General features: G+C 37.4%; 1 protein-coding gene across 12 annotated transcripts in view; it reads left to right on the top strand.

Moving 5' to 3' along the window:
- LOC120415418 (whirlin) overlaps window positions 1–27,740 on the top strand; it is a 242,413-nt gene that overhangs the window by 25,016 nt on the left and 189,657 nt on the right. For 11 of the 12 annotated variants that reach the window (XM_052709136.1, XM_052709135.1, XM_052709134.1 and 8 more), the window contains exon 2: window positions 1,502–2,710. The gene's annotated coding sequence lies outside the window, so the exon portion shown is untranslated. Of the gene's footprint in view, window positions 1–938; window positions 1,372–1,501; window positions 2,711–27,740 lie in introns of those variants that run through there. The other variant, XM_039576959.2, reaches the window with a different exon arrangement.

The raw sequence follows: 27,740 nt of genomic DNA, 5'->3' as shown, positions 1-27,740 counted from the left end.
ATGGGGAAGTTTTTATCCTTTTCCGGCTAATGTTCGAATAATTTTTAAAGCAAGAAAAATCTGCGCAGAAAATAAAAGGTTAAATAAACATTTAAAATATTGAATCAAATTTTCAGAAATTGTTTTAATCCTTGTTATTTTTCTGTTTTTGCTTTGTTGTTATTGAATTTATTGTGGAATAAAATGATAAAACTAGTACAAATATTTAAAATGTTTTTGTCACTCCCTCCCCCTTCCCGGTTCGAAAAATCAGGGGCTAAACATTTTTTTTTCAAAAAACTTCAAAATTTCAGTGGAAATTTAAGTGCAATCAGCTAAAATCAATTTAAAATGCATTTCCCTGCGTTTAGAATTAATTTTAGTATGCTTGGGTTTAATAAAAAAATAATGATTTTTTGAAAAAAGTTTATGCAATACCGCAAAAAGTTTTTTATTCCGGTAATATTTTTGATTTCGCTAAATCTTACATTTTTTCAAAAAACTAATAATTGCAAAACAACTGAAATAGTGTAAAATGCATTTTTAAACACTCTTTTCACTCATATTTTGAAAATATGGCTTGTTAATTAAATTTTCACTTTTTTTCGAGTACAGAAATTGATTTTAAAATTGAAAATAAGTTGTCCAAGAACTGGCGTCCCGTTTCACCTTTAAAGAGACATTTATATAAATTTGACTTTACAGTAAATTTCCCAACTCACCCCCAACTATGACACACATTACAACCCAATTCAGTTACCCAAAGCTCTCTGTAATCATCCTCGCAGCTCCAAACTTTACAACGACCGAGTCCTTCCACTCTCTCTCTCGGAAAATCCTAGCTCACTCTCTCGCACTCACCGCGTGGTGAGAATCCTTCCGTGCCTTTCCCTCTGCTGCGCAGAATCGCCCCATTTTTGACAGCTGGCAGTGAGGAGGAACTTTTCTTCGCCGTCGTCGTCGAAACGTCAGTTCAGGACAGTTTTCAGGGAAAACTGGAAACGTCATTCGATTTTCGCGACCAGTTGGGGGAGGTGTATTTTCCCCTTTTTTGCTTGGGGATTTCGAGGAATGTAAAAGAATTTGCCAATTTGAACTCGGAGTGAATCTTTGGAGATAGTTTGGGGGAGGTTTTGAGAAGGTTCAGTGAGTGATTTGTGGTCTTCGTTGGGAAAGGTATTTTGGAAGATTTCGAATGTTGAAATTGGGAAAGTGAGCAGACTTTGGGAAAGGGAAGTTGTGGTTAGTGGTAGAGGAGGGGTACTTGCGAAAATGGGCCATCCCGAGCAGGATTCAAGGCCTCGCGGAAAAGTCGAAGGACGATGTGTGTTCTGGATTGGCCAGGAAGGGGGTGTGAGAAACGTGGAGGTCATTCGGGAGTAAATAGTGCATGTGAGTTTAATGTGTTCTGATTTCTTGATCTGAAGGTGTTTTTTTTTTAAAGATTGAAAAGTTTTCACTGATGTTAGGATAGTCGAGTTGGATCTAATGAAGTCTTCTTCTCTTTTCTCACCTTGTTAAGGTCACACGCACTCGACACGGATAAGGATCGACTGCAAGAATCGAATCGGATCTTCCCAGTTGGCCCCGGATCCCAGCAAGATATTACAGCCCCCAGAGGACAACCCCGAGGAATACTACCCAGTCAGTGTGTGCGTTCGTGTGTTACTTGTAGTGCTTAAAATTAGTGTCTGCTTTAGGTGTTTTCTTGTGCGACCATGTGTTAAAGTTGGTGCCACTTGACGTGAGCTAAAAGTATAATCATATCCGTTTAAAAAGTTCCATTAAAACCAACACATAAAAGGAAAAAATCTTCGCCACGCTCTGGTTCCAAAGGTTGACGGGCAAGAAATATCGAGCAATAAAGCTGGTGTGTCTCCAAATCCGACCCCTCTCACCAAGACGATAACTCATCAACTCACCGTCTCACGGTCTGTTTTTCTCACAAACGACAAACTCTCACATCCCATCTCATCGCGAGTGAAAGTGTGCATCAACAGTGAGAACGAGAGAGGAAAACAAGTGAGAACGCAGCAGGCGGCGCGACTCACACGGGTGAGCAACGGTGAGTGAGCTTTGCTCGCGAGGTTCAGTGTCACTGTCACTGACGACGATGATAATGAGCGAGTGGTGGTGAGCTTGTGTGTGTGTGTGTGTGCGGGAAAAGAAAAACAACAACATCCTTGAGGAGGAGCGATCGACGACGACGGGGGTGAGAAGAAGTGTGAGTGAACGGGGAGATGAGAAAGTAGTACAACACAGCTGGAAGGAGCAAGAAGAGTAGTGTGAGTAGTGGCGAGAAGTAATAGAACGACAACGGTTTACTACTCTGCTGCAAGAGGAGAAAGTATCGGAAATAATAGTGAGCTGTGTTACAAGCGCTCTCACACACAACAATGAGTGAGTGAGTGTGCGAGAGAGGTGAATTGTTATCGCGACGAAAGTTATAAATAGTGAATCAATAAAAAAGAATCGTGTGTATCGTGAGCTGGAGCAAACAGAAGCATTAAAAATAGTGAAGCAGGAAAGTGTACCGGAAGAGGTCAACTGAGAATAACGACGACAACAACAACAACTAGTGTTACTACTTCTACTGTTTTCACTGAAACGAAAACGACGATAACGACAGTGGCGCCGTCGTCCCGGCATGAGTTAGTGCTCCGCGATGTGTGATGGATTTTCCGCTCGTTGAGGATAATAGTTCATATTTGGGATAACGTTAGCGGAAAAGGTGAGTTCAAGATTGCTGTTTGGTTTTAAAATACATTCTCAGTATATTTGTTGAACAAAGGTACACCCAAATTAAGTATGTAAGTGTGTGTGTGTGTCCAATCCAATACCCGCTAACCGGTAGCGATATTATGGGAAAGTATAATTTGTATCAGACTTTGTATATGCCGAATGCTGTTACAACTTATCTCAGTCCCGGGTATTAGGTGGTGATAGCCCTCGCGCTGCTTCCAACGACCCATTTCAGAATGACAGAGCTCCCTGCGGTCCAATTCCGAGGTCGCTGGGCATTGTTCGGTCCCGCTTAAACACAGAAGCAAGCATCCCAAGGAAACTCGATCTATATTTAAACTTCCGATCTCCTCAGGCAAATCAGGGACCAGCGCGTATTTAGTATGAGAAGATAAAATGTTTCAAAACTACGGATCAAATTACTGCTATAAAACTTTCTGATGGCCGACTGCTTAGCAGTCCCAGACCACAAATCCAAAGGTGCGAGTTCGAACCCACCTGATTCGTTTTCGTTTTTGTTCATATTCAAAGTTCAAATTCCTGATTCCAAATTTCAAAGGTACCGACCGGGATTTTATCCCTGAACCTTCTGCTTGTGAGGCAGAAGCCGTAACCATTAAACCACGGAGCCGGTTCAAATTAAGTATGTAAGCTATACTGAAATTCAATGTCAACAGAACGGTCCATCGCTTTACTAATATATTTTCACTAAAAAACGAAGTTGACTTTATAGCTGTCGGCCACCATTGCTGGTACCAACCACTAGTGTCTTCCTTTTTATCTACAAGGACTTCGCCGCCCTGGGCTCCTAAGTGTATGAAAGTATGGCACGGAGCGACGGCGCCGAATACCCATATTTACACAAAGAATTTTAGAGCGCCCGCCGCGGGATTCGAACCAGCGACCTCTGAATTGTGAGTCCAGTGCGCAGTCCGATTGATCCACACGGGCGGGACAATATTTTCACTAGAAGATATTAAAAGAGAGAGAGACTTTTTAACAAAATCTCGTGGCACAGTGGTAAAGGGATTAGATAAACGTCCAACAAGCGATGGTACGCAAACAACGTAAACGCTTCGCTTGGTGCCAGCGGTTTTAGCAGATTGCATACTAGATTTCGTCATGTGGGTAATTCTCCGCCTACTCACACAGCAGTTGCCCCGACCCCTCTTCGATTTGCGTGAAACTTTGTCCTAAGGGGTAACTTTTGGCCCTGATCACGAATCCGAGGTCTGTTTTGCCTTCCTCACTGAGGTATGGCTACACCCAAAATTCAGAATCGAGATAATCGTTCTCTCAAAATTTATTGAGGGCTCAGTGCCAAAATCGATTGAATAATGATACCAACTCACACCATCATAACAAATGAGTTCATTCGTTAGTTGAATCAATAAATCTCCAACAAGTGTCATACATCGACTTCTGACTTCTCCATGGTCACCAAGCTGTGGTGGCCGAGGCAGCTAAGTCATTGGATTGCTTTGTCAAAGGTCTCTGGTTCGATTCCCGTTGTCGACACTTTTGGTTTTTTGTTCGACGGATGAACTTTTTTTGCAAATAAACCTCGAGAGAATAGTTCTATCACCCATCTCAAGCTGTGTTCTCTGCGTCCTTGAATGGTACCACTATTCTCTCGATTCGAGACCATCGTTCTCTCGGACTAGCGCTGCCAGGTTTGGGTGTATAATCCTGCTCTAAAATTGAACTTTTTATTTAAAGCTCGAAAACCCACCTTGATGTATACATATCGGCTCAGAATCGAAAACTGAACAAATGTCTGTGTGTATGTGTGTGTGTGTGTGTGTATGTGACCAATAATTTCACTCAGTTTTCTCAGCACTGACTGAACCGATTTTGACCAAACCAGTTGTATTCGACTTGGTTTAGGGTCCCACACGGTGCTATTGAATTGTTTGAAGTTTCAAAAGGTAGTTCAAAAGTTATGTATAAAAATGTGCTACATCGTTAGTTAGGTAATTGAAAGACCTTTCCAACGAGTCCAAAACATTGAAGATCTGGCAACCCTGTCTTGAGTTATAACCACATAAGTGATATTGATGTACTTTTTGTAGCCGGATCTCTCTTAAATGTATGTAAACAATGTCCGGATCCATCATCCGACCCATCGTTGGTAAGGTAATTGAAGATCTGGCAACCCTGTCTCAAGCTATGACCACTTATGATGCCACTTATGAGCTCTTGAGTGATATGTGTGTTTTTTTTGTACTTCGGAACTTAACCAAATTAGACGAAATTTTTGTCCAAACCAAACCCATCATACACACAAAAAAATATTTCCGAATGTTACATCATTTATTATGTAACACTTTTGCACGTCGTTAAACATTTAAATTTATTTGATGTAAATTTGCAACAAAATATACGTAAAAAAATGATTTGAAGTGTGATTCAACCTTTTGCGTCGAATCTCAAGTTTACATCAACTGAGTTTACATGTGATTCATTTTTTCCGTGTCGAATAAATTCACATACTTTTTTTCTGTATATCACATATAACCTATCGTTGGAAAAGAGTGACGAAGGCACCAACCATATAGGTGGATTAAGATAGTTTTTTTTCAAAGGATTTTCCGTTAAGTCCGTTAATCAATTTTGCCCATGTGTAAACATGTCAGCGATCTGCAGTTCTCACCAATACATATATATGCTGGCACGTTACCGAGCAAATGGTCAAAAAGAAGAATATGTTTCACTTTCTCTTTACCAGCGCGATGGTTCGATCCTCGTTTCATGAAGTTTTTTTTAATGATATCAGACAGTCGTCGGTAATGTCAATAATTGTCCGTATGTAACGGAAAAAGCTGTAAAACATGATGCTGAAAAGTAAAGTAATTTTTTGTATGAAAAACAGTTCTAATTTTGCTTCTTCCTACCATCGGTTTCTTTTATGTCATTGTGAGGGGATCATCGATCCATCCGCATTGACATACTATCTTTTCATTTTTCTACTTGTCTTTCCTTACATTTTCTCTTTTTTCACACTTACTATCAGTCTTTGTGAGGGGATACTGAGCTCGATTTGCTCTCCATCCGCATTGACCTTTTCTCATCTATGATTTTTCTTATATCACTAGTGAGAATCAAAGCCAGGGATCGGGGAGGGAGCATCAGGGCAATGGACAGTATGCTGTAATGGAGGAGACTGGATGTGGATAGTGGAAGACCAGAACTACGTCACAAGGGGGAAATAGTTTATTAATTGTACAATTCTTAAGGATTGTCCAATTACTACATCTATTGACTTCTGTCAGTCTCCAGCTGTCTGCCGCGCCCTTTTAGGCCCCCAACAGGGTGCGAGCCCTGTTTTTCAGCTTTGTCGGACTTCTTTCGGAGTTATTGGAGGTTACTGTCGGAAGGAGATTCTTTCCCCTGAGGACACCGTGAGTGATTTTGCTTGTTCGCGTCCAACCACCCCCTTTTGGCCCTCCATACAACAGTAATTTGAAGATACTCTGAGCCACTGTAATTCTAGGTAACTGTTACATAGGTCATCCTTGTGGCCCTGTTGGTTATCACATCAAAGCAAATCAAATCAAATCAAATTTTTGTATGAAAAACATTTTTTTCACCAGCTTTAGGCTCGGGTATCAATGGTTTAATCTCAACCAATTTCGTTCAACATTTGCACAGATGCTTAAAATAACCCAATAAACCGTTATCCGCTTGTGGAGCAGGGGTCATTTTTTTCTGGGCACCTTAATGAGGACATATTCCATGCAAGTTCTGATATTCTTCCTAAAGAATTGTGGCAAAATGATGCGACCACAGTTTGGGTGTAATTATATCTTTTTTGACGTGAAACGTGTTTAAATTTTGGTGTTTTTCCTATTTGGGATTTCGTAATTTCTGTTTTCCTCAAATTTGTGCCAAAGAGCAATGTTCGCAGAATACCGGTCCGGTCGCTGATAAATGTCGTGACCTCGCTCCCAAAAAGCCATTCCAGTTCACACATTCTGTCCCATTACAATTTATTCTCATACACATATGCCCGATATGTGTATGTGCGTTTATGTGTGTGTACGAGCCGTGTATCCCTGCGGAAAGCCAGCCAAAAAAGCTTGGCGCCATCATTTGCCGCTGACATTATCATTTTTGGTTGGTGGGTGCTGCTGCGACCTCGTTTCCACGGGGACATGCGAGAAAAGCGTTTCCCTGCAAACAACGGAGGGTGGGTGGAGACAGGTCGTCGGTCACAAATTAGTCTCGCCGTCGACGTCCTCGTCGTCGTTGGTTTTCGTCATCGTCCGTTTGCGACGCTTTATGGTTTCACGCTTGTACGTGTGAGTGTCTGTGTGACGACACGGTCGGTGTATGAAAGTGATTCATTACCCCGGTTGTGTGTGATGTGGTATTTAAAATTTAATTAAAATTATTCAACATCAAATTTGGCAGCCAACTTGGGCCACCGTTGAGGGCACTCTCCATTTGGTACCATATGGGCTAGAGTTTGTGTGTGACGGTTCAAGAGGATGAGCCTGATTGAATGGCGTGTGCTACATTAGCTTTAAACCGACGCAATTTTTCGAGCGAGCCTTGAAATTTTAGACTTCTTGGGAAGATTTAAAAACATCAAAAATCTTCCAATGTCTGTAACTAAGACAAAATAAAAAAATCATACTTCAAAAAGCATCTCAATGGGTTGAAACAGCAATAAAATGAAGTGTAAACCAAATGGTTAAGGGGTAACATACTAGTGTGTCCCATTTATAAATATATATATTTGTTCTAAAATTATTATTCAGGATTCAAATTGTCCCGTATTTTCTTTTAAATCCTAGTTAGGATTCTTACCAATAAAGTTCCGTATCCATCAGACTGGCTCTTAGTTATATGAAAAAAAAATCAAACCAGTAATTTTTTTATGCCTTTTGGGCCTCAAAACAACACCCTAAAATTTGGGTACATTTGGTTGCGCCCACACTTTGCGCATTGTATTTAAATTTTGCATGGTAATTAGTATGGAAAATCCTTCTTTTTTACATTTTTATTTTCCACTATTTTTTTCAAACCAACACAATAGTGTCAAAATTTTGAAATTTCTATAAAACTTGGTTGTTTGGAAAAATTTAGGTAAAAAAAATGCAAAAAAGAAGATTTTCCCATACTAATTTCCAAACAAAATTGAAATGCAATGCACAAAATGTGGACGCAACCAATCGCTTACAAATTTTGTAGAGTTGTTTAGGGAACTAAATGCACCCGAAACAACATGTTCTGAAATATCAACTACATGATATTGGTATTGAAGCCAAAAATTTAAAAATGGATTTTGAGAGAAACTCGTAAAAACTTTAAGCAAAAACAAAAAATCATTATTCTATCTTTAACATGCTGCCAATGAAAAATGACGACTTCCTGGATCAATATGAATACAGAACGTTATAGATATGATTCCTAACTACTATTAAAAGTAAAATACGGGACAATTTGAACGCATTTTTCGATGTATTGAAAAAAGATCTGATATTTTTTATGAAAACAATCCATTTTTCAGTGAATTGCAAATCGCGATTTCTAAAAGATTTTTGCAAGGTTGTTAATCAATAGAATTACCGTTGATAATATTATCGTTTAACGATAACGCCATGGGTCTCGTGGCGCAGGGGTAGCGGCATCGGCTGCCGATCCCGATGATGCTATGAGACGCGGGTTCGATTCCCGCCTTATCCACTGAGCTTCTATCGGATGGTGAAGTAAAACGTCGGTCCCGGTTTCTCCTGTCTCGTCAGAGGCGCTGGAGCAGAAATCCCACGTTAGAGGAAGGCCATGCCCCGGGGGGCGTAGTGCCAATAGTTTCGTTTTTTTCGATAACGATTATATCATTATCTTCGAAACGATAACGATAGTCTATTGTTATCGTTATCGTTATACCGATAATTATATTGGCTATAATTTTATCGACGATAACGGACGTTGTTATATTCAATATATTTCTAAAATTGACTAAACCAACCGAATTAAGTTGAACTTTCAAGCTTCCTCATGGCAAATATTCTTTTGATAATATGGTAAGTTTTTGAAACTTGAAACTAAATACTAAAAAAATCATAAAACTCAAAAACAATCGAATTATTTGATACCCATTTTGTGAATTATAAAAAATTGACTATTTCCGAAAAATACGGTACTTTGTGAAAATATGAGTATTTCGTTTAAAAACCGCTAAAATAGTTAAAATGCAAACAAAATTTCGAATCGTTTGATGGTTTGATACACGTATTGCGATTTATCAAAAACATGAGTATTTCGAGAAAATGCGGTATTTTGTGAAAATTCGAGTATTTAATTCAAGAATTCTAAAACAGAATTTCGAATTGTGGTCTACCCAAATTAATTATTATCGCGAAAATACGGTATTTTGTGAAAACTTAAGTATTTTATAAAAATTTCTAAAACAGTAGAAATACATGCAAAATTTCGATTCTTCGGATACCCATATTGCAAATTATTAAAATTTGAGTATTTTCAAGGAAATATGGTATTTTGTGATTTTTTTTGTATTTCGTTCCAAAAACTCTAAAACAGATAAAATACATGGGTAATTCTCCGCCAACTCACACAGCAGTTGCCCCGACCCCTCTTCGATTTGCGTGAAACTTTGTCCTAAGGGGTAACTTTTGTCCCTGATCACGAATCCGAGGTCCGTTTTTTGATATCTCGTGACGGAGGGGCGGTACGACCCCTTCCATTTTTGAACATGCGAAAAAAGAGGTGTTTTTCAATAATTTGCAGCCTGAAACGGTGATGAGATAGAAATTTGGTGTCAAAGGGACTTTTATGTAAAATTAGACGCCCGATTTGATGGCGTACTCAGAATTCCGAAAAAACGTATTTTTCATCGAAAAAAACACTAAAAAAGTTTTAAAAATTCTCCCATTTTCCGTTACTCGACTGTAAAAAATTTTGGAACATGTCATTTTATGAGCATGAGCATGAGCATGAGAGATCACCCATGGTTGCCCCTCCGTTGCTGAACAGAACCGTAATATCCTTTCAGCACTACTGATTATAGGCTTCGACGATCTAGTGGTGTTTCCCTTATCAACAGCATGTATGAATGCGCTGAAAAGATAAAACACCATGATTGCCAAAACAAGATCAGTTGCGAATAGGTAGCAGTCATTGGCCACCAACGGCGCCCGCCATGTCAGTTTGTAGATCTCGATTTTTAGGGACGGGAATGTTAGTTAGCGCAGGTTGCTACTAGGGCAGCTGATTTACTCTGTGCTTACACCCCACAAGCGCCAGGAACCTGAAAATTGGTTAGTAGGATAGGGTGTTTGGTCAGGATTCATCATAGAAGATGATGATGCGACCCAAAATCATAGTGTTTGTTGAAAGGTATTATATTTTATTCTCAAGGCAAACAATCGGTTGCTGCGGATGAGACATTTCCCGTTTAACTGTTGTTAAATTTTAAATGAAATGGTTTAATCTTAGACAGCCGGCTGTGGAAAGATAAAACCAAATAATATTTATTTATAAAATGAGGTGTTAAACGCAATGCTGCAATGATAGCGTAGTCTGATTTTTAATTATAAAATCATTTAGTTCATGAATTTGCAACGGAATAGACGCGACGAACTCAATCATCAAGTGCCTTCCGATCTTCTTTCTGTTAGCTAGATAAGGTATTGATTTTCGTTGCCTCTCGAGCTACGATGCTATGGAGAGGGCTTAACACACAAACAACCGACGTCGAGCCCTCCGAGCTACGGAGCTATGGGAAGGTCTTTTCAACACAAAAAGACTCGCGCACCACACGACGTTCTTAATGAATCAAAATAATTTTGCTGCGCGATAAACCTAACGAACTTAGATCGTTTTTATCGAAAACTATATCACAATTCACGACAAAAATGCGAAACAAAAGGCACACACAAAAAAAAATCACTTTTCACTCCGAATATTTTTTTACGACCACGCGCTCCCTTTACCAATTATGCACTGATGACGCTGCATTTTCGGAGGGTAATCTTCTCCTCGCAGCGCACAATTCACGACAAAAATGCGAAACAAAAGGCACACACAAAAAAAAAATCACTTTTCACTCCGAATATTTTTTACGACCACGCGCTCCCTTTGCCAATTATGCACTGATGACGCTGCATTTTCGGAGGGTAATCTTCTCCTCGCAGCGCACAATTCACGACAAAAATGCGAAACAAAAGGCACACACAAAAAAAAATCACTTTTCACTCAAAATATTTTTTTACGACCACGCGCTCCCTTTGCCAATTATGTACTGATGACGGTGCATTTTCGGAGGGTAATCTTCTCCTCGCAGCGCACAATTCACGACAAAAATGCGAAACAAAAGGCACACACAAAACAAATCACTTTTCACTCCGAATATTTTTTACGACCACGCGCTCCCTTTGCCAATTATGTACTGATGACGCTGCATTTTCGGAGGGTAATCTTCTCCTCGCAGCGCACAATTCACGACAAAAATGCGAAACAAAAGGCACACACAAAAAAAAAATCACTTTTCACTCAAAATATTTTTTTACGACCACGCGCTCCCTTTGCCAATTATGTACTGATGACGCTGCATTTTCGGAGGGTAATTTTCTCGCAGCGCACAATTCACGACAAAAATGCGAAACAAAAGGCACACACAAAAAAAAATCACTTTTCACTCCGAATATTTTTTTACGACCACGCGCTCCCTTTACCAATTATGCACTGATGACGCTGCATTTTCGGAGGGTAATCTTCTCCTCGCAGCGCACAATTCACGACAAAAATGCGAAACAAAAGGCACACACAAAAAAAAAATCACTTTTCACTCCGAATATTTTTTACGACCACGCGCTCCCTTTGCCAATTATGTACTGATGACGCTGCATTTTCGGAGGGTAATCTTCTCCTCGCAGCGCACAATTCACGACAAAAATGCGAAACAAAAGGCACACACAAAAAAAAATCACTTTTCACTCCGAATATTTTTTTACGACCACGCGCTCCCTTTGCCAATTATGCACTGATAACGCTGCATTTTCGGAGGGTAATCTTCTCCTCGCAGCGCACAATTCACGACAAAAATGCGAAACAAAAGGCACACACAAAACAAATCACTTTTCACTCCGAATATTTTTTACGACCACGCGCTCCCTTTGCCAATTATGTACTGATGACGCTGCATTTTCGGAGGGTAATCTTCTCCTCGCAGCGCACAATTCACGACAAAAATGCGAAACAAAAGGCACACACAAAACAAATCACTTTTCACTCCGAATATTTTTTACGACCACGCGCTCCCTTTGCCAATTATGCACTGATGACGCTGCATTTTCGGAGGGTAATCTTCTCCTCGCAGCGCACAATTCACGACAAAAATGCGAAACAAAAGGCACACACAAAAAAAAATCATTTTTCACTCAAAATATTTTTTTACGACCACGCGCTCCCTTTGCCAATTATGTACTGATGACGGTGCATTTTCGGAGGGTAATCTTCTCCTCGCAGCGCACAATTCACGACAAAAATGCGAAACAAAAGGCACACACAAAAAAAAAATCACTTTTCACTCCGAATATTTTTTACGACCACGCGCTCCCTTTGCCAATTATGTACTGATGACGCTGCATTTTCGGAGGGTAATCTTCTCCTCGCAGCGCACAATTCACGACAAAAATGCGAAACAAAAGGCACACACAAAAAAAAATCACTTTTCACTCAAAATATTTTTTTACGACCACGCGCTCCCTTTGCCAATTATGTACTGATGACGCTGCATTTTCGGAGGGTAATTTTCTCGCAGCGCACAATTCACGACAAAAATGCGAAACAAAAGGCACACACAAAAAAAAATCACTTTTCACTCCGAATATTTTTTACGACCACGCGCTCCCTTTGCCAATTATGTACTGATGACGCTGCATTTTCGGAGGGTAATCTTCTCCTCGCAGCGCACAATTCACGACAAAAATGCGAAACAAAAGGCACACACAAAACAAATCACTTTTCACTCCGAATATTTTTTACGACCACGCGCTCCCTTTGCCAATTATGCACTGATGACGCTGCATTTTCGGAGGGTAATCTTCTCCTCGCAGCGCACAATTCACGACAAAAATGCGAAACAAAAGGCACACACAAAAAAAAATCACTTTTCACTCAAAATATTTTTTTACGACCACGCGCTCCCTTTGCCAATTATGTACTGATGACGGTGCATTTTCGGAGGGTAATCTTCTCCTCGCAGCGCACAATTCACGACAAAAATGCGAAACAAAAGGCACACACAAAAAAAAAATCACTTTTCACTCCGAATATTTTTTACGACCACGCGCTCCCTTTGCCAATTATGTACTGATGACGCTGCATTTTCGGAGGGTAATCTTCTCCTCGCAGCGCACAATTCACGACAAAAATGCGAAACAAAAGGCACACACAAAAAAAAATCACTTTTCACTCAAAATATTTTTTTACGACCACGCGCTCCCTTTGCCAATTATGTACTGATGACGCTGCATTTTCGGAGGGTAATTTTCTCGCAGCGCACAATTCACGACAAAAATGCGAAACAAAAGGCACACACAAAAAAAAATCACTTTTCACTCCGAATATTTTTTTACGACCACGCGCTCCCTTTACCAATTATGCACTGATGACGCTGCATTTTCGGAGGGTAATCTTCTCCTCGCAGCGCACAATTCACGACAAAAATGCGAAACAAAAGGCACACACAAAAAAAAAATCACTTTTCACTCCGAATATTTTTTACGACCACGCGCTCCCTTTGCCAATTATGCACTGATGACGCTGCATTTTCGGAGGGTAATCTTCTCCTCGCAGCGCACAATTCACGACAAAAATGCGAAACAAAAGGCACACACAAAAAAAAATCACTTTTCACTCCGAATATTTTTTTACGACCACGCGCTCCCTTTACCAATTATGCACTGATGACGCTGCATTTTCGGAGGGTAATCTTCTCCTCGCAGCGCACAATTCACGACAAAAATGCGAAACAAAAGGCACACACAAAACAAATCACTTTTCACTCCGAATATTTTTTACGACCACGCGCTCCCTTTGCCAATTATGTACTGATGACGCTGCATTTTCGGAGGGTAATCTTCTCCTCGCAGCGCACAATTCACGACAAAAATGCGAAACAAAAGGCACACACAAAACAAATCACTTTTCACTCCGAATATTTTTTACGACCACGCGCTCCCTTTGCCAATTATGCACTGATGACGCTGCATTTTCGGAGGGTAATCTTCTCCTCGCAGCGCACAATTCACGACAAAAATGCGAAACAAAAGGCACACACAAAAAAAAATCATTTTTCACTCAAAATATTTTTTTACGACCACGCGCTCCCTTTGCCAATTATGTACTGATGACGGTGCATTTTCGGAGGGTAATCTTCTCCTCGCAGCGCACAATTCACGACAAAAATGCGAAACAAAAGGCACACACAAAAAAAAAATCACTTTTCACTCCGAATATTTTTTACGACCACGCGCTCCCTTTGCCAATTATGTACTGATGACGCTGCATTTTCGGAGGGTAATCTTCTCCTCGCAGCGCACAATTCACGACAAAAATGCGAAACAAAAGGCACACACAAAAAAAAATCACTTTTCACTCAAAATATTTTTTTACGACCACGCGCTCCCTTTGCCAATTATGTACTGATGACGCTGCATTTTCGGAGGGTAATTTTCTCGCAGCGCACAATTCACGACAAAAATGCGAAACAAAAGGCACACACAAAAAAAAATCACTTTTCACTCCGAATATTTTTTACGACCACGCGCTCCCTTTGCCAATTATGTACTGATGACGCTGCATTTTCGGAGGGTAATCTTCTCCTCGCAGCGCACAATTCACGACAAAAATGCGAAACAAAAGGCACACACAAAACAAATCACTTTTCACTCCGAATATTTTTTACGACCACGCGCTCCCTTTGCCAATTATGCACTGATGACGCTGCATTTTCGGAGGGTAATCTTCTCCTCGCAGCGCACAATTCACGACAAAAATGCGAAACAAAAGGCACACACAAAAAAAAATCACTTTTCACTCAAAATATTTTTTTACGACCACGCGCTCCCTTTGCCAATTATGTACTGATGACGGTGCATTTTCGGAGGGTAATCTTCTCCTCGCAGCGCACAATTCACGACAAAAATGCGAAACAAAAGGCACACACAAAAAAAAATCACTTTTCACTCCGAATATTTTTTACGACCACGCGCTCCCTTTGCCAATTATGTACTGATGACGCTGCATTTTCGGAGGGTAATCTTCTCCTCGCAGCGCACAATTCACGACAAAAATGCGAAACAAAAGGCACACACAAAAAAAAATCACTTTTCACTCAAAATATTTTTTTACGACCACGCGCTCCCTTTGCCAATTATGTACTGATGACGCTGCATTTTCGGAGGGTAATCTTCTCCTCGCAGCGCACAATTCACGACAAAAATGCGAAACAAAAGGCACACACAAAAAAAAAATCACTTTTCACTCCGAATATTTTTTACGACCACGCGCTCCCTTTGCCAATTATGCACTGATGACGCTGCATTTTCGGAGGGTAATCTTCTCCTCGCAGCGCACAATTCACGACAAAAATGCGAAACAAAAGGCACACACAAAAAAAAAATCACTTTTCACTCCGAATATTTTTTACGACCACGCGCTCCCTTTGCCAATTATGCACTGATGACGCTGCATTTTCGGAGGGTAATCTTCTCCTCGCAGCGCACAATTCACGACAAAAATGCGAAACAAAAGGCACACACAAAAAAAATCACTTTTCACTCCGAATATTTTTTTACGACCACGCGCTCCCTTTGCCAATTATGCACTCAATTTTGGAACATGTCATTTTATGGGAAATTTAATGTACTTTTCGAATCTACATTGTCCCAGAAGGGTCATTTTTTCATTTAGAACAAAATTTTTCATTTTAAAATTTCGTGTTTTTTCTAACTTTGCAGGGTTATTTTTTAGAGTGTAACAATGTTCTACAAAGTTGTAGAGCAGACAATTACAAAAATTTTAATATATATACATAAGGGTTTTGCTTATAAACATCACAAGTTATCACGATTTTACGAAAAAAAGTTTTAAAAAAGTTGGTCGTCATCGATCATGGCCGTTCATGGTCACCCGCGACAGACACGGACGACGAAACAAAGAGAAACGCAAAAAGTAACTTTTTCAAAACTTTTTTTCGTAAAATCGCGATAACTTGTGATGTTTATAAGCAAACCCCTTATGTCTATATATCAAATTTTTTGTAATTGTCTGCTCTACAACTTTGTAGAACATTGTTACACTCTAAAAAATAACCCTGCAAAGTTAGAAAAAACACGAAATTTTAAAATGAAAAATTTTGTTCTAAATGAAAAAATGACCCTTCTGGGACAATGTAGATTCGAAAAGTACATTAAATTTCCCATAAAATGACATGTTCCAAAATTTTTTACAGTCGAGTAACGGAAAATGGGAGAATTTTTAAAACTTTTTTAGTGTTTTTTTCGATGAAAAATACGTTTTTTCGGAATTCTGAGTACGCCATCAAATCGGGCGTCTAATTTTACATAAAAGTCCCTTTGACACCAAATTTCTATCTCATCACCGTTTCAGGCTGCAAATTATTGAAAAACACCTCTTTTTTCGCATGTTCAAAAATGGAAGCGGTCGTACCGCCCCTCCGTCACGAGATATCAAAAAACGGACCTCGGATTCGTGATCAGGGACAAAAGTTACCCCTTAGGACAAAGTTTCACGCAAATCGAAGAGGGGTCGGGGCAACTTTTCCCGATTTCGTGTGAGTTGGTAGAGAATTACCCACATGCAAAATTTCGAACCGTTTGATAATTATATTGAGAATCGTAAAAATTTGACTATTTTCCGAAAAATACGGTATTTTTTAAAGATATGAGTTTTTTTTTTAAACTCGCTGAAACAATATGCATACTAAATTTCGAATCGTTTGATACCCATATTGCGAATTATAAAAAAAATAGTATTTTCGAGAAAATACGGTATTTTGTGAAAATTCGAGTTTTTCATTCAGAAAACTCTAAAACAGTTAAAATATATGCAAAATTTAGAATTGTGTGATACCCAAATTGATTATTTTTGAGAGCCTAATGACACGAATGCCAAATTGTGGTAAAGTCAATAAACTATAATAATAATATTTTTTTGAGAAAATACGGTATTTTGTGAAAACTGAAGTATTTCGTTCAAAAATCTCTAAAATAGTTGCAATATATGCAATTTTTTTAGTCTTTTGATACCCATATTGCGAATTATAAAAAATTGAGTATTTTCTAGAAAATACGGTATTTTGTGATTATTTTGTATTTCACTCTAAAACAGTTTAAAAAACATGGAAACATTCGAATCGTTTGATACCCATATGGCAAATTACAAAAATTTGAGTATTTTCGAGAAAATACAGTATTTTGTGAAAATTTGATTATTTCATTCAAAAAAATCTTAAACAGTGAAAATGCATGCTAAATTGCGAATCGTTTGATTGCAAATTATAAAATTATGAATACGCTAAAGAATACGGTATTTGTGATTTTTCAAGTTTTTCAAAGTGTAACCATATTATCAAAAAAAAAAAAAATTTACTATTCACCATAATTTGTTTACTTTTAGTTATTTTTAGAAATAAACTAAATATAAGATATCGTCCGTTATCGTCGATAAAATTATTGCCGATCGAATATCCTCGAAATCTCGATAATTTTATCGTAAACAACCTTGGATTTTTGTTTTTTTTCTGTTATTTACGGGTGCCACGATATCTCGAGATGGCATGGACCCAATTGGCTTAGTTTTGAGGTGAAGAATCTTAAGACATGTTTCGTGTGCATGTTGAAGCTTAATTTTTAAATTTTGCTTTTTTCAAAAAAATACAAAAATTAAAAAAAATGACGATGTTTAACAGGCAAAACCAAAAAATATTTTTATCTTTTATGAAAATAAACTTTTTGAAAATCGAAATGCACACGGGACCGGTATGACGAGTCTTCAGCAAAAATTTGAGCCAATTAAGTCGAATCAGTGTTGGGATATCGTGGCACTAAACTGCTAATTTTAAATAGCTATATGTCAGCAGTTATACAACCTAATATCTTCAAATTTATTTTGTTTTTAGATGAAAATGTATATTTTAATGCCCTGAAAACAGATTAGAAAAAAAAAATAGATGTGCGCTCATACCAACCTCTGACAATTTTGCCGATTTACATGTATGGAACCCCTTCAATTTAAAGGAAGTTATGTTCCATATAGATATCAACTCGTTTTGACCTGGAGTTTGGAGAGGACATTTGGCACTACCGTCTGAGTTTGAGAAATTTTTGGGTAAAGCAGTTTTATAATATTAAATGGGCACTATTTCCAATGAGTATGTTTTGGGTGTACATTTTTGCTCTAGAGACTCCTTAAATCCCACTGCTTTTGATAATGAAATCAAATTCGTGTTGCTGACAATTTGATTGTCAATAAGACAATAGTAACATTCATCAAAATGTTTATTTTCATCAATTTATGCACTTTAAGAAATTGAAATTGATGAATTTTATTGTTATTTTTGCTGAGATCGAGTGCATGATATAAAGTTTTCTGCTTCTATTTTTTAAGTATTTTAAAATATAGATTGTGTGGTATCCAATCCCCGTACCAACATATGTTTAAATTTACATACATAATTGATGCAAAAACTCCTCCCACCGATGTTTGCTGCAGCACATCGCACCGGTTCTGGTGTGTCACTCCCAGTGACGTAGCTCCGACGACCGAGAACATCTGCAGTGATAATGAACCGGTGGCGGCCACAGCCAACGACCAAAACACACCAACAGCAGCAGCCAACTCAGGCCAAACCAATTTGGGCACAGCAGAATGCGGTTCTACAACACAACCCGACAGCATGTTACCTGCACGAAGCACGGAGTTCAAATTACCTCGGCCCAGGTCAGACTCGTCTAGATTTACTACACGACGGCAAAGAGTTCCAGCCTTGGACGCGCAGAACTGCTGCAGAACATGAACAAGACCGACCCCAAAACAAGGGTCTCCGAAGGGGTTTCAGAGGACACGCAAAGCTGGGTCCTTCCCTCTCAGGAGGGGTTTGCGTGTCCAACCAATCAGATTGTCAAAGTCTCCCCCGTTTTGTTTTTGAGTTGATTAAAAAACAAGCAAAGGAAATTCATTGTATTCATTTCAAATTAGATTACAGTAAATGTCGGTTTTTCTCCTCGCAACCTTAAATTGTACGAGTTCAGTTACCCAGTGACTTCAATTTTTCAACTCCCATCAGCGCTTGTGAAATTGCAGCCGGCCAACCTTTTCAGTGAGTTTTGTGTTTGTTCTGTACAAAAACCGCTGCCTGCTGTCGGTTGACGTGCCCCACCTCCTTTGGAGGGGGTGGCCCAGGATTGCGTGTTTGCCGGTTGCCCGGCGTGTCCCAACTCTGGTCGTCGGACGGCGGGAAATGAAAAACGTGGAAAAACAAATGTGGAATTGTTGTGTGAACACACCTTTTCTGGCGGAGGAATCGATAGTATCGATTTGTGCGAGGTTGGTAGTGGGTTTGTGGGGGTTTTGGGTAAAATTGGTTAACAGTGTAACTGTGAGTTTTAAAACAATATCTTTCCAAACTGTTCAAACAATATTTGGAAATTAAAATTAAAAATACTCTAAATCGTTCAGAACGTTGATCTCATAGTCTTGTTCAAAATCCTGAGCATGATGTTAATGTAACTTATAGAACCAAAATGTCGTGAAATTGTTTGAAAATTACTATCGGATGGATCATAAACCTTCAAGATTTGGAAGCTATGTAATCAATTACGAGGGATTCACCCAGCATTTGGCAGGTGAATTTTATAGATTTTGTGAAAAATACCTTTAACATTGTCTTACACATTACGATTCACATGCTGCAAAAATCATTCCATTTTAATTTGTCTGTAAATAAATTCTTCAAAAAACAACCGCTCCCAAAATAGCTCATTCAAGCGTACACTTCCGGAAGCTTCCTGTTCCTTCATCGTTCCCCCGAGATCAAATCAGACCCTTCTCGCAATGGGGGCGAGGAGCCCTGCCCCGAAAATGAATAGCTCCGGAGGCCAAACAAAAGGCTACGGCGTATAATCTCGAGAACAATAAATATGAATATCTCCCAAATCCCCCTCGAAATCCTACCACCCCTTCAAATTTCTGCCTTCCACGACTAAAAACTGACCGTTTTTCAACCCGAGCTTTCCACCCTCACCCACATGAGTGCAGCACAGGCACATGTCTGTATGTGTGCAAATAAACGTACGTGGGTGTGTGTGTGCGTATTGTGCAACCAGTTAATCGTTGGTTATGTTCCCGGGTGGGATTAAAATGGATCTGCCGACGGTCTGGTCCCATCGTCAGAAGAGGATACGTTCCGGGACGGCGGACGCAAACAAGTGTCCTCTTTCAGCTGGCCTCTTTGGAATGGGCTTTTGCGATGGTAATGACCGCCCCCAATGACCGCCATTTTGTTTCCTTCCGCGTGATAAAGCAGGATGGTTTGTTTGCCCTCTTTATGGAAACATATTTTGGGAACTAATAGTCAATGGAAGGTTTAGCTTGTCGATTGATGATTTTACATGGTTCTGACCAAATTGTATTTTTATTTGTTCTATCTTTATCTCTCGAACTTGTTATACAGCATTCCATTTGAAAAGAGCCTAATCCATAAAAAGTTTTCTGTTCTGGCTCCTTGGCCAAAATACTTAGACCCGTATTGTTTTTGTTTAGATTTTAGGGTGACCTTCACCGTGCTAGGGTGGTCCCAAAAATGGCCAGTTTTGTCATTTTTAGCAAAAACCACATTTAAAAAAAACATTACTCCACGCCATTTTAACCGATTTTAGTAGTCGTCGACGCGAATGAAAGGTGAAAAGTTGATCTTTCTAGGAATAGTCTCAAGACCAAAAAAACTAGCCCAACCTTAAAATGCCGTTTTGACGGTTCTGCAGCAAAGAGCTTATGTCTGAACATATTTTTATGGGATTCCTTAGACAATTTTACGTAACATACTCAAGAATGGGAGGTGATCATTGACAGGATTTCGAGATTTGATTTTTTGAAAATAAAAACTAGATTTTTCGACGCGCCAAGCACAAAAACAGTTTTTTTTTCATTTTTGAGCGTGGCGCGTCGAAAAATCCAGTTTTTATTTTCAAAATACCATATCTCGGAAGTGTACAGTTCGATATCGCCAGTTTTGTTTATATTTTATGTGAAATTTTCCGAGGAATCCGATTTTTTTTTTTAGACTTAGGCGCTTTGATCCAGACACGGTCAAAACGCATTTTTATGTTTTCATATGACTTTTTGAAATTTTTGTCTGTTTTTTTTCGGATCTCAAATTATTTTTCCTTGAAAGGCAAACTATCGGTTGAAACGGCACGGAGTTATGATTTTTTGAAAAGCCAGCCAAAGCCAGCTTTGTCTCATGACTGTGATTTGGTTTGATTGAAAAGATGATATCTGATTTAATATAGAAAAAAAAATACAAATTATCTGGATATCCGAAGTCTCAGCTCTACTCTAAAAGCCTTACAAAAAATATGGGTCTAATTGTTTTGGCCAAGGAGCCCAATCAGAGAACTTTTTTCTGTTAAGGCTCTTTTCAAAAGGAATTGCTGTTTAAATAATATAGGACTAAAGATATTTAATGTCAATTTTGTTTTTGAAAAAAGTGATCCACGCAAAATATGTTAGTATTTTTATTTCTCAGTTTTTCATGACATCAGCGATGCATTTTTTATTTCACTTTGAATAAAAGAAATGGAAATAAGTCTTTAAAATTGAGGAATAATATTTAAATAAAACTAATTTCACAAATGTCGGCATGTGAATATTTAAAAAGATACATAATCTTGTCGATTTTCTCATCCATTTGATGTCTTCGACAAATTTGTTGGTTTTGATTAGGACTTTTCCGAAAAATAGGTAAATGCACAAACAAATTCTTATTTTTATTAGTTTTTATTACTAAAAGTTAAATTTCCAAAATACGAGTTTTGGATGGTCAATTTAAAAAAGGAATTTTGAGAGGAAAAAAATCTTAAATATTGTCAAACATAATTTCAAAAATCAGTTTCAGATGCGAAATCAAATTTGCAATCAAAATCGATATTTTCGAAAATCTGAGAAAGTTTCCTACAAATTCCTGAGATGCAGTTTAAATTGTGGGTAAAAATTAGTTTTTCTCAGCGTCATTTGATTAGCCATATTTTTAACTCGAGATATTTTGGGAACTATTGATACGATTTTCAATTATTAACAGTGAAACCATTGTTATAATTTTTGCTCTGTTCTATACAAATTATTTATAATTTCTTAAGAATCAAGATTAACTTTTTGTTCTGGTAAAAAAATAAATGATTTTTTTTTGCAACTCCGTCGCAAAACTATTTACTATTCCTGTCATTCTCGAGCGACGAAACGGCCTTCCTTTCTCAACAAAAAATAACAGAATGGAAAATTATTACATTTCAATATAAGTGCTGAAAATTTCTACTTTTCCGCACTGAAATGGATGCTGAAAAGTTGAACTTATCAGCACTAGTATCGAAAATAACAATTCTCAATAGGTTTTTGTTTTGAATGGTAAATTTACTTACACATGAATGTTTGGCATACAATTCCATTCAAAAAGGGTTTATTGGAATCGCAAAAATGTTTCGAGCAACTCGTTTCAAAACTTGATTTTTCAGCACTTGTAAACTCCGAAAATATTAGACGACACTTTGAAAAACTAATTTAATAAGAAATTTAAAATTTTAGAGGCTGTATTTCAGCAAACAACAAAATCAAAAAGGGAAAATTAGAAGAAATTTTCTTAGCTTTTCGAAGCAGGATTTTTTTATAAAGTATTTTAAAAGTGTGAAAACTAAAGATTTTTGGAATATTTTTTTGAAATTTGAAAATATGTTTGTTTTTTTTTCTGTAAAGATCACATTTTTTTCTAAAAATAATATATTTGATTTCAGATTTGGCACAATCAGAATTTTTTGCGTACAAATGCCTTTTTTAGTCCCATAAACCAAACAAAAAAAACGATTATTAAAATATACTATGAAGAATTGAACTTCATAAAATAATATTTGTTTCCTTGTGTGAAAAAATGGCTGTTTTTGACATAGAATGCATGGAAAGTGTTTCATCAAAAAATACAAATTAAAGTCGATTTGGTTAAATTGCCTTGATAAAAATTTGATAAAAATTTGGTATTGATCACTAAACCACTTTTTCTCGGAAAACTTGATTTTTGAATTAAAACTGAATTTTCAAATATGTAGCAACAATTTAGAAATCAAATTCACTAGAAATTATTTGTTCATATTGTTTAAAGCTACCTGAATTTACTTAATTTGCTCACAATTTGGCACCCTGAAACCTCAAAACCAATAACGCAAATAAACATCAAGACCAGAACCGTCAATCCTTTCAAAAGCCACCGATTATGAAAACATAATGAAAATGAGCACAACAACAACAGCCCTAGCAATAAAAACCACAACTCTAAAACCGGCACCAGCACCAGCATGGAGCCACAAAATGCCATAACAATTCACAAAATCCAATTTGATCCCGAGAACCTGTTAATGACAGAGCCGAGCTGGTAATCCTCACCACAAAGCCATTAGTCACACCAGCCAAGCAAACCTACTCACATTCACCAATATTTCTAGTTCCTTGCCTTGCTGATGATGATCCCAACGTCTACAGAACTATAGGATCCTCCTAGCAGTTCAATACAAAAAGGTGGAGGGCAGGCAGGCACCAGCTGTTATTGAATTTCCCTTCCAATTTCCACACATCATAAATTTAAATTAGTACAAACCATGGAGGCCATGGCAGTGTGTAGTATCCTCACCCCCAAAACGGTCCCTGAACCTGGCCCGGCCTCGGAGAACCAATCAATCGTTTGCCACTTGAAAACCTTTCCACGGGGATTCTTTCGTTTTTTTTGCTGGTGGTTGAACCTTGAAAACAATTTCAAAATTTGTTGAAAATTTTATGATTTTATGCAACATTAATGCTAAAATTTCATGAAATATTTAAGAGCGAGTCCACGAACAGGGCATACCCCTTTGTATGGGACGTCGTTTGGACCTCACCAATCTGCCTGAAATTTTCAGGGGTTGTTTGTACATATAAAATTAGCATCTGGCCAAAATATGAGCACTCTAGGTCAACGAGAAGTGGGGCAAATCGGGACACAAATTTTAAAGGTTTTAAAACGTCAAAAATCTTAAAAAGGCTATAACTTAGGCAAAATTAATTTAAATTCCAAAACTCAAAATGCATCTGAAAGGACTCAAAAAATGCAACAAAATGCAGGGTAGAGCATCCCGATTGGTCAAATCTAAAGGGAGTTATTGGCATTTTAGTGAAAAAATAGCATAATTTTCAAACTCAAATAAAAAAATGTTCCATCCAGATATCAACTCGGTTCGACATGCAGCTTGTAGGGGACATCTGGGACTACCATCTGAGACTGAGAACGCTTTGGGTATGGCAGTTTAACATATTAAATAGACACTTTTACTTTTAGTGATTTTTTTGGTTGTAAATTTTTGCTCGGTGGACCCCTTAGATCCCATTTTCTGGTGATAATTTTATCATATTCGTGTTCCTGAGACAATTTCACAATAGAAACATGCATAAAAATGTTTATTTTCATCCATTTTAACCCTTTAAAAAATGAAAGTTAAAAAAAATTATGAAGCTGCTTTTTTCTGGTGTCATCTAGTATCCTTGGAAACGAGCTTGATTTTCAATAAATGTGAATCGAAGATTTTTTTTTAACTTTCATTTTTTAAAGGGTTAAAATGGATCAAAATAAACATTTTTATGCATGTTTCTATTGTGAAATTGTCTCAGGAACACGAATATGATAAAATTATCACCAGAAAATGGGATCTAAGGGGTCCCCCGAGCAAAAATTTACAACCAAAAAATTCACTAAAAGTAAAAGTGTCTATTTAATATGTTAAACTGCCTTACCCAAAGCGTTCTCAGTCTCAGATGGTAGTCCCAGATGTCCCCTACAAGCTGCAGGTCGAACCGAGTTGATATCTGGATGGAACACTTTTTTATTTGAGTTTGAAAATAATGCTATTTTTTCACTAAAATGCCAATAACTCCCTTTAGATTTGACCAATCGGGATGCTCTACCCTGCATTTTGTTGCATTTTTTGAGCCCTTTCAGATGCATTTTGAGTTTTGGAATTTAATTGAATTTTGCCTAAGTTATAGCCTTTTTAAGATTTTTGACGTTTTTAAACCTTTATACTTTGTGTCCCGATTTGCCCCACTTCCCGTTGACCTAGAGTGCTCATATTTTGGCCAGATGCTAGTTTTATATGTACAAACAACCCTTGAAAATTTCAGGCAGATTGGTGAGGTCGATGCTAGATGGGTATGCTTTGCTCGTGGACTCGCTCTTAAGGAAATGAAAAACTAAGTCAATTTTTTCAACAGTGCACTTCGTCCCACTTAATTCCATCATGCGAGTGAGTGTGCTTTAGTGTGTACTTTGGTTGAACGCCGTAGAACAATCTACCGGGCTTAACAAAAACCGTCTTTGGCAGAGTGTGGACTCACAGGGATAAAACGATTGGGATTGGAAAGAACTGCATCGGACATCACCATGGTCTTGCCTTAGAGGGAGGGCATTATATTGGGAAGTCGGGTTGCTGATTTTTCTTTTTTCATTCAGGTACATTGAAAACGTGGTAAAAAAACCGGAGTGCAGTTGAGGTTTAATGATTGGATTTTGTGCGAATCAGGGTGGTCCTAGTTGACTAGATAAGCTTGAATAGAATCAAAAATAATGAACAAACAAAATTTAGTTTTTGTTTTTAGAGACAATTCCCCATTTTGCGCCTCGAAATAATTGAAGCATTTTTTGTAAAAACAATAAACATAATAAACTTAAATGGAATAAATTTGCATTTCTCAACGATACTTTTTTCTGTACCCTTCTTCCTCAACCCTGCACTGTTTTCAATTTATAAATTGCCAAACATTTATTTTCTACCAATTGTGTTGTTTTCAAAAAGCTTTGGGAAAAATAATTTATTTAAGTGTAGTTTGTTGCTTGCATCTTAAGATATTTTTTTGTCAGTACCGAATTTTTCAATCAATATTTATATATTAATTCATAATATGCATGCAGTATTTAAAAAAAATCCTTAATTTGGCAGTAATACATTTATCCCCTTCAAAATTCTAATGACTGAATTTTGAATCAAAATAAGGAAAACAAGTAAATCTTGAAACAAGTGATACGAAAATGTAAATGCAACAATACAACAAATTTCACAAAAGTTTGTTTTTTCGTTCATATTTGATTTTTCGTTCATATTCAGCATTTCAAGTATTTCTATGTCCTCAACTTTCTCGATGGGAGATGGGCATCAAACCCAGAACCATTTGCTTACAAAGCGAACACCGTAGCCATTCAGCCACAGCTGCGCCTAAGTTTCATGTTGTATTGAATACTAATTTGTTAAAGATTTGAACGAAATTCAAGAATTTTTTTTTTAATATTTAAAAAAATATAATTTTAACCGTGAGTTGCTCAAACTTCAGCTCATTTTATAAAATAATTGAACATATTTTCAATTGCGTCCAATGAACTTAAAAAATAAACAGATTGATCATTGAAGATCTGAAATACAAAATAAAATTTAAAAACAATATAGAAATTGCATCAATCAACCAAAAGTAGAAAATCATTAAAAATTCAAAATAAAGATTATTTATTATCTGAACGAGAATAACATGGCTGAGATTTTTTACAGAATTTTATTTTTATTACTGGTTGATATTTTTAGATAATTTACACAATGCGTCTTTGAATTAAAAAAAAAGCTCTTTAGAAGATGCGTTTATTAATTTAATAAATTCAAATATTAGTTTAATTTAATTTTTAAAACTAAAAAATTGAAGTGAAAAAGTGAAATCACAAATCAATATCAGCATTCAACTCATGATTTGTTATGCTTTTTTTGCAAAAGGGAGTGCACAAACTAAGCGTGCAATCAGGTTTTGTATATGAACTTCTGTGTCTTCAGCAAACTTCTTCAAAAAATTGACTTTTGGTGGCAAATTCCTATTTTTGCTGCATACTTGAAAAAAAAAAAAATCAATTTTTAAAATCGTGAACAAGCGTTCATGAATTTCGGAAACAAGAACAAAAGTGTTCAAATCTTAGGGTACGGCTTTGTTAAACGTAACATGGAATTTCAACACCTTGTTCGTTGTTTCGAATTTCAAGAACGCATGTTACTGATTTTGAAAACTTATAGTTAACACTGAAATCTAACTTTTTGCAATTCCGTCGTGAAACTACTTACTTTTCCTGTCATTCTTGAACGACGAAATTGCCTACTGTTCTGTACAAAAAATAACAGAATCGAATAGCAACACTTTTCAAAATAAATGCTGAAAAGTTCTACTTTTCAGCACTGAAATGGGTGCTGAAAAGTTGAACTTTTCAGCACTTGTTTCGAAAAGTAACACTTTTCAACACTTTTTTGATTCAAACGATTTATTGACAAAATACATAAAAATTTTACATAAAATTTCACTCAATGGGTGTTTTCCGGAACTGCAAAAAATGTTGTATGGAACTCGTTGCAAAACTTGATTTTTTCAGCACTCTTCGTATTTATCCAACTCGGTGAACCTCGTTGGATAAATGTACGACTCGTGCTGAAAAAAACTATTATTTCCAATTGATTTCTTAGCATATTTTCAAGTCTCCTTACAATTTTGGCGAAAATCTGTAACTTCTGAAGCAATTTTCTGATCGATTTGATGTCTTGGGTAAAGTTTTTGGTATATTCATGAAAAAATGGTACACGGAAATTAAATGAGCCATTTTTTAAAGTTTTCATAAAACAATCAATTCCTCGAAATCCGTATGTTTGTTTTTTTTA

Source organism: Culex pipiens, chromosome 2, assembly GCF_016801865.2.
Source record: "Culex pipiens pallens isolate TS chromosome 2, TS_CPP_V2, whole genome shotgun sequence".
NCBI classification, from domain to species: Eukaryota; Metazoa; Arthropoda; class Insecta; order Diptera; family Culicidae; genus Culex; species Culex pipiens.
The sequence above is the reverse complement of the archived record's forward strand: the minus strand, read 5'-3'. Positions and strand labels throughout refer to the sequence as shown.